The sequence below is a fragment of the Schistocerca americana genome, chromosome X (assembly GCF_021461395.2).
Source record: "Schistocerca americana isolate TAMUIC-IGC-003095 chromosome X, iqSchAmer2.1, whole genome shotgun sequence".
Classification (NCBI taxonomy): domain Eukaryota; kingdom Metazoa; phylum Arthropoda; class Insecta; order Orthoptera; family Acrididae; genus Schistocerca; species Schistocerca americana.
The window spans coordinates 358,532,045-358,542,455 of record NC_060130.1 but is presented as its reverse complement, the minus strand read 5'-3'; positions in this window follow the sequence as shown (position 1 = coordinate 358,542,455).

The window sequence follows — 10,411 nt, the reverse complement described above, 5'->3', positions numbered from 1 at the left end:
CTCAACGGTCGGATACTGGTTGGTGAATTCTGCGATTGGGTCATTATTATGAAAAGCTATCTTGGTGATTGATTCGGTAACAGGTTTAAAAGTTTCATTTAGTGTTTGCTCGCGATCTATATGCCCCAACTTCAGCATACGTAATTTCTCTCGAACTGCTTTGCGCGCCTGAATGACTTCATGTTTTGTCGACATCTCGAAGGATACTAATTAGAGCTCTGAATATCATGTGGTTTTATATATGCTTTGTTGTACTTCTTCTTCTCCTTTCTTCCTACGCCACCTTCTTCAATAACAACGGCCTCGGCTTCTATCACACCCTCAATTGCGCTAATTCTGTTCTCTATCCGGTTTTGGTTAATGGCAAGAAGTTTCTGGGTGTCCTTTAATTCCCATACGACTTTAACTAGTCTGGACTCAAGATTTTTAAATTTGATATAGGTGTACATTCCGGGACTCTGTCTTTGCACACCTAACCTCTCAGACTGAGCGTCTGCCATGCGTGCGAATTTGTCCATGGTAAAATGTTAACTGATGGGATAAGGTAATTTCGTACGTTTATATATGGAGAAAGTCTTGGAAGTTCCGGCTATACCTACGGTCATGTAGTTTACGGGTTTTATCAATAACGAGAAAGCCGTATTGTGAGTGGTTCCAGCAATCAGCACATATCTTTACAAATTCATTGTACAACATGTCGCTCCCTACGTGAGCATGGTAAATGTGCTTTAAATTGAGGTTGTCTTGTTTGAATGCTATAATGAGATTTGCGTTGTCCCTTGAAACGTCCCCTTTTTGAACAATTATACACGACTGTGCTTAAACTGACACACAATATTTTTTTTAGCGCAACGCAATCTGACTTTCAAAAATCCCTACAAAAAAAATGGCCCTGACTAACATTAACCTATGCATTTCACAAATCGCTTACCTCACAAAAATCTTGGTTACTCCCACTACTGCAATACAGCGAGCGCCACTACTGCCAGCTAAATAAAAGATTCAAACTATGGAAGGCACTAACTACTGATAGGGATAGTTAGCAAATGAAAGATATTAATAGAGAACAAACAATGTATTTACCTTAATATCATCATAATATATATAGCAGCTCATGACAAATTACAAAACTCCTCCATCTCTCTCCCCACATCCACCACTGCTGGCGGCTCACCTCCAACTGCGCAATGCTACGCGCTGTTCACATCCAGCTGCCGCTGCCCAACACTACAATGGCAGACAACAATGCAAACTAGCCACAGACTGCACACAGCACAGCCTGTGATTTTTATACAAAGGTGGCGTTACCAATTAAAAAACCTAAACAGCCTACTTACACCCTCACCAGCTGTTTTGGGATCCTGGAATACGTTTGACTCAGATAAAATACATCAACACCCATATGACGCCCATAGCAGAAATATTTACGGATTCGATCTTGCTTTTCAACAGCGACATCGTCAAATATGAACGCTGTGTTAGGGTTTACCTCTTCAGGTGGGGGGACGTCGTCGCTTTCACTGAAGGCTCTGTACGTTACACTGTCTACTCTATCTAATATTTTCTTCAGTAACTGGTACTTGGGCTGAATGAGTGTTTTGGAGAAGACGAAAAGGTGCTCGAAGCGGACTCCGTCTATGTGCGTTAACAGAGCCATGAGGACATTTGTCTTACCACAGCTGGATGGACCTACAATTATAGTTCGTATGCTGTCGGGAAGGAGTGGTCCATTCTTGTTGGTCTTCTGGTCTTGGTCATCATCACAGGACCAGTCACCTACAACAAAGCGCTTGAGGCGAGGGTGTTTCACCTAGCCCGTCATGATACCTACTGTGGTAGGTTAATGTGTGGAATACGCTTTTATATGATTAAAAATATGTGTTTGTGTGTAGTCACTATAGCGCAGTCACCTTACCAACTGAGCTACAGCAGCTACACAATAGAATGAACTCGAGGTGGTATATTTAAAGGGAAGGCAGTCATATAGATTAACGTAGGTGACATTTTGTATTGGCAAATAAAAAACACGCAATGACAAATTAAATATTATAAAATAATATATTTATTTATTAAAATATTTACAAATATGATCAGCATGAGAAAAAATCAGTACATTCTTTTTAAGTGGTGCAGCAGAAGTACAGTATTTGGAAAATAGCGGCTTCTTGTATGCTTGAAATTCAGCACGTATATCTCGTAATGTTACGGGTGAATTACAATAGTCCGGTATTCCATCAGTAAATTTGAGTTCGACATTTTCAACACTTATTCGAGGAATAGCACAAGACTTGGGCACTGGTGTTATACACATACTAAAACAATGTTCTATATCATCTATGTGGATGCTACATGTGTGAAGCGAGTTAATGACGTCGGTGTACACTGCCTGAACATATGGGCACCATATATTTAGTCTCTCTATCGTACTAGTCAGAGCCATGTCTAAATTGAACAAGTTATCAACAGTGGCGTGATGCATGAAAATACTATAACCATCAGCACTTTTAATTTTTAGTGTAGCTTCATCATCATTGATAGAATACTCACAGTTAGACTACCACAGTACATGTCCTGGTAGGAGTGGGATGGATAATATTCGGTAGTCATATGATTCTTGATTTGTGTTTTTAAATGACACAGTTCATCCCACTCGTAGTCAGAAAATTTCACTTTAGTATTTTTCAGCACATTTTCCAGCACTAACACAGTTTGTGAAACTTGAGGTCCTACATGGATACGTTTTGAACCACTAACTGTTAACACATAGCTCGAGGTGAATAATAAAGGATGAGGTGAAGCGGTGGTTGGTATCTTCTCATCCACGACATCTACACCAGCGCTGTTAGCCTGCTGTTCTTGCACTGATGGGGGGATGACCCTTGTGAGATTATGATCAGTGGACGGCACGTACAAAGGAGCCCAGTACTGTGAAGCCCCGTCAAACGCAGCCTCTGGCACCGACATTAACACCTGGCTATTCTGCTCCAGCATGCTGAGAAGCTGAGCTACAGGATCCTGTGTGGACGAGTCCGAGACCTTCACGTGTGTGGACTGGGACATGCTGGGACCTGCTGATGCTGGCGTCACGGACGGAGCTGCTGGAGGACCAAGACGAATATCCATAAGAAACGATGTGATGTTGGTAGAGAAATAATAATAATGGCAATAATAATAATAATAATTTGAGGACTTACTTTTCTGGTGCTGCTTGCTCCTCCTCCTATTCTGTTGTGGTGGTGACTGACGCTTCATCTTGACCGACTGGAACAGAGATGGAGGAGCTGCTGAGTCCTCCTTATATAGAAGCCAACTACATCATCATGATGCTGTGCTGCTGTTGGTTGAATAAGGTGAACACGTGACCAATCGAAGTGCCCTCTAGCAGAGAACTCGTGAACTAGATCAGTTTGTCGCTCTGCTGGATCGGAGGCAGTCGTCTCTTGTGGGCTGGGAGCTTATATGTGGGCTTTGGAAAAGGTAGACAGTTCCAACAGTAGCAGATGTTTCCATGAGATCGGTAATGCATTTTTAAAGCATTTCGTTGGAGGGAATTTATTTGGAGGACTGTGTTCCTGTTCATATGTTCCAGGATTAATGCACGTTTCCATTCAGCATGTAGGAGGTTATGGGGGCAGTCCTCGGCTGTATGCTTGCAAACTACACTGCCGTTAAACTCATCGTGGTCGAACACCAATAACTCATCAATTGAACACATTCTGGAGGATGGGCTTCAATGGTATAAACGTTGTATACGAATATGCTTACGCCGAAGTGAATTGGCGTGAACTGAACGTCTCCTGCGTTTTGGAAGCGTGAATGTTTGATGGTAAATAAGCCTGCAGTTTGCGCAAGCACATGAGCATATGCTGGTTACGGGGTGCATCCTAGCTCCATCCCTCAGCATTGCCGAAATCTGCTGAACAGAATTCTTGTACTTATTGCTCCGACACACCTCCATTATCATAAGCTTCCACACCTCATGTAGTGAACTGTGGCTACAGTCCTCCCTCGAATGTCTACATGAAATGCAGTTATTGAAGGCTGCTCTATCACCCACATCCATATCTATGATCGAACACATGGCAACGACAGCTGCGCGAAGACTGAATGTGCAGGAGAATGGTAATGGTAGTTCAGTGGAGGTACCACAATTGGCTTTCTTCCCGCCAAAATCATCCATCTTTAATGATGTCACGGTGGTTCTCTCTGGTGGCAAGGGCATGAACTAACACAGTTGGATTTCACACACATGTGCATGATATAAACAATAGTAAATAATAATAAATGATAATGAATGTTAATCATTGATAATCAATAATAATAAAAAGACAAGTACAGTCTTTTCATGGATTATCCTGTTGGAATTCAAACTTCCCGCCATTTTTTCTTCTGGACGCTTAGGTTAGTGGACATAGCACAATTGGACTATTTTCCCGCCAAAATTCAAACTTCCTGCCACTTTTTCTGAAGGTTAGGTTAGTGGACATAGCACAATTGGACTATTCTCCCGCCAAAATTCAAACTTCCCGCCATTTTTTCTGAAGGTTAGGTTAGTGCAGGTAGCACAATTGGACTTTTTTCCCGCCAAAATTCAAACTTCCCGGCATTTTTTTTGAAGATTGGGTTAGTGGATGTAGCACAATTGGACTATTTTCCCGCCAAAAGCCGCCATCTTGGATGACGTCATGCGATGTTGCCAAGTCTACATGCCGCCATCTTGGATGACGTCATCACCGCTATCTTGTATAAATTTGGCAACAATGCAACGTGGGGTGGTGCCCCCTTTATCCCCCTACTCTTAACATCCATACCCATGTCCAGGATTCATTCAATGGAGCATCTAGCTGTATCAAGCTTCCTGAAGATATAGCTAACAAGAAAACATATACACTCCTGGAAATTGAAATAAGAACACCGTGAATTCATTGTCTCAGGAAGGGGAAACTTTATTGACACATTCCTGGGGTCAGATACATCACATGATCACACTGACAGAACCACAGGCACATAGACACAGGCAACAGAGCATGCACAATGTCGGCACTAGTACAGTGTATATCCACCTTTCGCAGCAATGCAGGCTGCTATTCTCCCTTGGAGACGATCGTAGAGATGCTGGATGTAGTCCTGTGGAACGGCTTGCCATGCCATTTCCACCTGGCGCCTCAGTTGGACCAGCGTTCGTGCTGGACGTGCAGACCGCGTGAGACGACGCTTCATCCAGTCACAAACATGCTCAATGGGGGACAGATCCGGAGATCTTGCTGGCCAGGGTAGTTGACTTACACCTTCTAGAGCACGTTGGGTGGCACGGGATACATGCGGACGTGCATTGTCCTGTTGGAACAGCAAGTTCCCTTCCCGGTCTAGGAATGGTAGAACGATGGGTTCGATGACGGTTTGGATGTACCGTGCACTATTCAGTGTCCCCTCGACGATCACCAGTGGTGTACGGCCAGTGTAGGAGATCGCTCCCCACACCATGATGCCGGGTGTTGGCCCTGTGTGCCTCGGTCGTATGCAGCCCTGATTGTGGCGCTCACCTGCAAGGGGCCAAACACGCATACGACCATCATTGGCACCAAGGCAGAAGCGACTCTCATCGCTGAAGACGACACGTCTCCATTCGTCCCTCCATTCACGCCTGTCGCGACACCACTGGAGGCGGGCTGCACGATGTTGGGGCGTGAGCGGAAGACGGCCTAACGGTGTGCGGGACCGTAGCCCAGCTTCATGGAGACGGTTGCGAATGGTCCTCGCCGATACCCCAGGAGCAACAGTGTCCCTAATTTGCTGGGAAGTGGCGGTGCGGTCCCCTACGGCACTGCGTAGGATCCTACGGTCTTGGCGTGCATCCGTGCGTCGCTGCGGTCCGGTCCCAGGTCGACGGGCACGTGCACCTTCCGCCGACCACTGGCGACAACATCGATGTACTGTGGAGACCTCACGCCCCACGTGTTGAGCAATTCGGCGGTACGTCCACCCGGCCTCCCACATGCCCACTATACGCCCTCGCTCAAAGTCCGTCAACTGCACATACGGTTCACGTCCACGCTGTCGCGGCATGCTACCAGTGTTAAAGACTGCGATGGAGCTCCGTATGCCACGGCAAACTGGCTGACACTGACGGCGGCGGTGCACAAATGCTGCGCAGCTAACGCCATTCGCCGGCCAACACCGCGGTTTCTGGTGCGTCCGCTGTGCCGTGCGTGTGATCATTGCTTGTACAGCCCTCTCGCAGTGTCCGGAGCAAGTATGGTGGGTCTGACACACCGGTGTCAATGTGTTCTTTTTTCCATTTCCAGGTGTGTATTATGTGGTGTCACTGCCAGACACCACACTTGCTAGGTGGTAGCCTTTAAATCGGCCGCGGTCCGTTAGTATACGTCGGACCCGTGTGTCGCCACTATCAGTGATTCAGACTGAGCGCCGCCACATGGCAGGTCTAGTCTGGAGAGACTCCCTATGACTCGTCCCAGTTGTACAGCCGACTTTGCTAGCGTTGGTTCACTGTCTTTGCAGAGACTACAGTTTATCATAGCCTTCAGCTATGTCATTTGCTACGACCTAGCAAGGCGCCACATGTATTCTGAACAGATAGTATTGTGAATCATGTACCGTCAAGAGCGACGTTCAACATTAATGTCATGTTCCAGACCTCACGTCAGTATAGTTCTTCCCTTCTCACGCTAGCCTGCATGAGCTAAAACGCATGCATTTCGGCCTCCATTCGTGACACGGTGTTGGCTCTTCTGCCAACACAACATTGGTGAAGTGTCAAAACAGTGTTCTTATCTATACTGCCCTGATTTCATTGTGTAATGGCTTCGCCACAATCTCCAGATGTACTGTCCGAATTTTATCGCTTACAGAATCAGCAGACGCAGGCATTACTGGATGCCCTTGGACAAATCGTCCAGGGTCAACGTGCAATGCAAAATGATGCGGCAGCCACCGCTCCAGCGCTACCGCAGCCACAAAACGCAACTGCACCGCCCTTCCGACCTTTTGATGCTTCACTGAAAAGCTGGACAGAGTGGTCACGCCAATTTGGATTTCATCTCGCCGCCTACAGAATTCAGTGTAATGAGCGGCAGCCTTTTCTTTTGTCATCTGTCGGTGTGCAAACCTACCGTGTAACTCCCGTCTAGTCGCATGTGATTTTGTACCAGTGTCAGTTCACGTTGCACGAGACAGTCGCTCGTGTCATCAGCAGGACAATAAACTTGTTGTAGCCTTGGACATTAACGGCAAAGTGATACCATACCAGCTCGATACCGGAGCTGCAGCTTCACCGATCAATCAAGACACTTACAAACTGCTGGGCACACCTCCGTTGCGTGCCGCAAATGTTAACTAGCTATTCAGGTCAAGAGATCCCTGTTTTAGGACAAAAATGGTTCAAATGGCTCTGAGCACTATGGGACTTAACATCTGTGGTCATCAGTCCCCTAGAACTTAGAACTACTTAAACCTAACGAACCTAAGGACATCACACACATCCATGCCCGAGGCAGGATTCGAACCTGCGTCCGAAGCGGTCACGCGGTTCCAAACTGAAGCGCCTAGAACAGCACGGCCACAACGGCCGGCTGTGTTAGGACAGAGCAGCCTTCTTGCAACATGCAACGGTCAAACAAAACTTGGGTCATTTTACGTCCTTCATTCTTCTTCTGCAGTGAACTTGTTTGGTTTCGATTCATTTCAGTTGTTTAACTCGTCTATAGTAAATCAGGTACTATCAGTGAACCAGACTGTGCCTTCACCTGTGTCTCTCGTTTATGTGAAGAAGTTGCAGACATTTTTGCACCGGGCCTCTGTTGCGCTAAGAACTATAAAGCACATTTGGAACTGAAAGTAATTGCGCAACCGAAATTTTTCAGAGCGCGCAATGTTCCCCACGCATTGCGTGATGACGTCGCAAAAACATTACACGATTTGGAATCACAAGGTGAAATTGAATGTATGCAGGCTTCTCTCTGGGCATCACCCTTAGTAATTTTGCCAAAACCTTCGGGAAAATTGAGACTTTGTGTGGACTTCAAGGCAACAGTGAATCCACAACTTGTGATTGCAACTTTTCCTTTCCCAGCCCGGAAGATCTTTCTGACAAACTGTGCCCAGGCAAATATTTTTCGAAGTTGGACGTAGCAGATGCATACTTGCAAATACCGGTGGATGAAGAATCCCAGCGCGTGGTTAACACGCACCTTGGTTTGTATCAACTCAAACGACTGCCGTTCGGGTGTGCATCCGCCCCCGCATTCTTTCAGCAATATCTACAAACTTTTTGTGCATCGGTCCCTAATGCAGCAAACTATCTGGACGATATTTTGATCTCCGGAAAGACGGAAGAAGAACATTTAGCCAATCTCAGAACATTATTTCAGGTCTTCACTTACAGAAGGACAAATGTATTTTTTTTGCTAGTGACTTGCCATACCTGGGACATGTACTCAATTCCCAGGGCATACATCCAAGTCCCATGCACCTCCGTGCCATACAAGACTTGCCTTCGCCACAGAATCTGAAGCAGCTACAGAGTGTGCTGGGAAAAATCAGCTATTATCACAGATATGTGCCGCATGCCTCTTCCATTTCAGCTCCGCTTCATCGCTTACGCCGTAAAGGTGTTCCGTTCGTCTGGACGACGGAATGCGAACGCGCCTTTCGCCGGTTGAAATTGGCGTTGCTTTCCAATACTTGCCTTACGCCATTCGATCCCCGGAAGCCCCTTTTATTCATGGTGGATGCAACGGATTTCGGGATTGGTGCTGTGCTTGCGCACAAAGATGGTCTATTTCCTATCGCAGTACCAGTACGATATCTTGTATCGGTCCACTGCTAAGCACGGAAACGCTGATGCGTTGTCCCATTTGCCTGTTGCTGAGGATAGGGCATTCGACTCCTCCGAACTTGCTTGCACGTTCATTGATTCGAAAACCGATGACGTGGTCGAATCGTTTCCGATTGATTTTCGTCGTGTAGCTACAGCCACAACTGCCGACCCTGTCCTTGCTACCGTTCTGCGTTTTGTTGCTACGCAATGGCCCTTGTCAAAGTCACGGATCGGGGACACGTTGGTTCGCCGATTTTTTGCTCACAAGGAGAGACTTTTTGTTCACTGTGGTGTTTTGCTGTTGCGTTCTGATAATGATCAGTCCAGGGTCGTGGTCCCACGTTCGTTACAGTCCTCTGTCTTAAAGCTTCTCCACCAAGGACGTTGGGGTGTTGTGAGAACGAAACAACTTGCTCGTCGGCACTGTACTTGGTTCGGAATCGATGCCGCCATTACGACTATGTGCTCTTCTTGCATGGAGTGTGCCGAACTACAATCAGCACCACCGCGGAAATTCTTTGCATGCCCAAAAGCCACTTTCCCTTGGCAACGCTTACACAGCGATTTTGCTGGTCCATTCTGGAATGCTCAATGGTTGGTTGTGATAGATTCTTTCAGTAATTTTCCTTTTTTTGTCCAGATGTCATCCAAAACATCATCTGCCACCATCCAAGCATTATCTGCTATCTCTTGCATTGAAGGTCTTCCACAGACAATTGTTTCCGACAATGGCCCACAATTCATGTCCGCAGAATTTCAGTCATTCTGCAAGGCCAGTGGTGTTCAACATCTGACGTCCGCGCCGAGTGCGCCAGTCAAACGGTGCCGCTGAACGATTGGTCCGGACTTTCAAGTCACAGATGTTGAAGTTGAAAGATTCACATTCTCGGGAGGACGCGTGATTGCTCTTTTTGTCCTCGTATCGCTCTCAGCCCCGAGATGGTCGCTCGCCGGCTGAGTTGCTCCACGGTCGTCTTCATTGAACCTTGATGTCTTTGCTAGACCCGCCGCATCAGGTTCCTGTGCAGCGGCAGACACCTGCTTTTGCCCCAGGCGACGTGCCGTCCGGTCAGCGCTCCGGGGACCCATCTACTGGCTCGCCTCAGCCCCAGGTGTTACCGACGCTGGCTTCCATTTTGCCCCATGGCGACGCGCCGCCGCCGCCGCCGCCGCCGCCGCCGCCGCCGCCGCCTGTTCTCCCGCCGGCGACTCCCGCAGTGGATACCTAGCTGCAGCCGCCGGGCGCCCCCCTGGGTCACGCGCCGCCGATCGCTCCCCAGGACCAGGTGTCCTCCGACATGGAACTCTCGCTCGCTCCGTACCATATGTCGTCTTCGCCCGTCGGGTGCCCCAGCCCGATGGAGGTCGACCCTTCGGCCCCTCCTGTCTCTCTACGGGCGCATACACCGCATGTTGGCGTGCACCCCGGGTAGGTTTTCAGGCGTTCTCTAGCTCCCCGTGGTCCGAATGGCAGGGTGCAGGTGCCACAGCCTCGCCTGTTGTTAGGCTCGCCACCTCGTCGCATACGTCAACATGGGGTCCTCCCCACGGCGGGCGGAGGCCTTACACCAC